This window comes from Poecilia reticulata, linkage group LG8, assembly GCF_000633615.1.
Source record: "Poecilia reticulata strain Guanapo linkage group LG8, Guppy_female_1.0+MT, whole genome shotgun sequence".
NCBI classification, from domain to species: domain Eukaryota; kingdom Metazoa; phylum Chordata; class Actinopteri; order Cyprinodontiformes; family Poeciliidae; genus Poecilia; species Poecilia reticulata.
The window spans coordinates 1,252,767-1,253,925 of NC_024338.1; positions in this window are offsets into that span (position 1 = coordinate 1,252,767).

Below are 1,159 nucleotides of genomic sequence, written 5' to 3' on the forward strand. Positions count from 1 at the left end.
AGTGATACTGTCCTCCACCTTCCTGCATATGTTAATTTATGACCTCCTGTCTTTAATGATAAGACCCCAGGGGTGTGAGCAGAAACTCTACTGCAGATCTCTATTCCTCAACAAATGGAACCTGTATTCACCTTTGAATGTTAAGTTTTATACTTGAATTTTTTGGCAATGTTGAGTTGTTTTTTTGTTGACTCTTTGCATTTAGCGTCTTCAGAGCCTTCATATGTTTTCAGTTTTCAGTCTGTTAAAGATAGCAGTACAATTTGGACAATGCCTGTTTTGTTTTGTTCTTGGAAAAAGTTATTTAAAGTAAGTTTTATATCTAAATTAAGGTGAATTCATCTTTCCTTTTTCCACATAATGTAACTGGTAGTGCTAATGATTAAAAAAACAATAATTATGTGATCGGTATCGGTAATCGGCCGATCACATAATTAATGGTGATGGGTGATCGGAATCGGCAGAAAAAAAACCTGATCAGCACATCTCTAATTGTACAGTGTCTCACAGTCATCATYAGAAGAATCCAAGGTGGGAGTGTCACCAAGACGATCTGCGCTGTCCTCCCCTTCGTGCAGATCTTTCAGATTTCCGACTGGTTGTGGGAAGCCAGCTGGTCTCTCTGACGGCAGTTTCAACTTGAATGGCCAGTAAGAAGCACAGATTATTCTGGCGGCAGTGTGTACTTGCAGTGTGAGAATTATTACACGCAGAACATGGTATGTCGTTCAGTCCTTTAATATTTGGCAAACAGCTTTTAACAGGTTGCCTTCTGCTGGAATGGGCATAGGCTTGAAGTAGCATTTTCTCCGACATGACAATCCACAGTGGAATTGTCTGGGGCTACACATTGTTGCAGTTCCTGCTTATGAACAGATGTGGGCGCTGTGCAGTCCACCTCTGCTTGGTTTACATTGATTCTTTCTTTCTCAGCAGACCGCAGTCCCTTTTCCATGTGATACTCATCCAACACTTCCTGAACATCTTGTGCTGACCATTTTTCTATGGTCTTGGATCTGAAGGTGAGAGCTAAATCTTCACATGAACAGTTTCTGATGAACATGCAAGTAACTTCAACAGTTGGATTGTCAAAGGTCTTACCCTGTTCTTTAAGTCGGYTAACAGCAACATCAGCTGCTCCATTCAATCTCAGCCAATA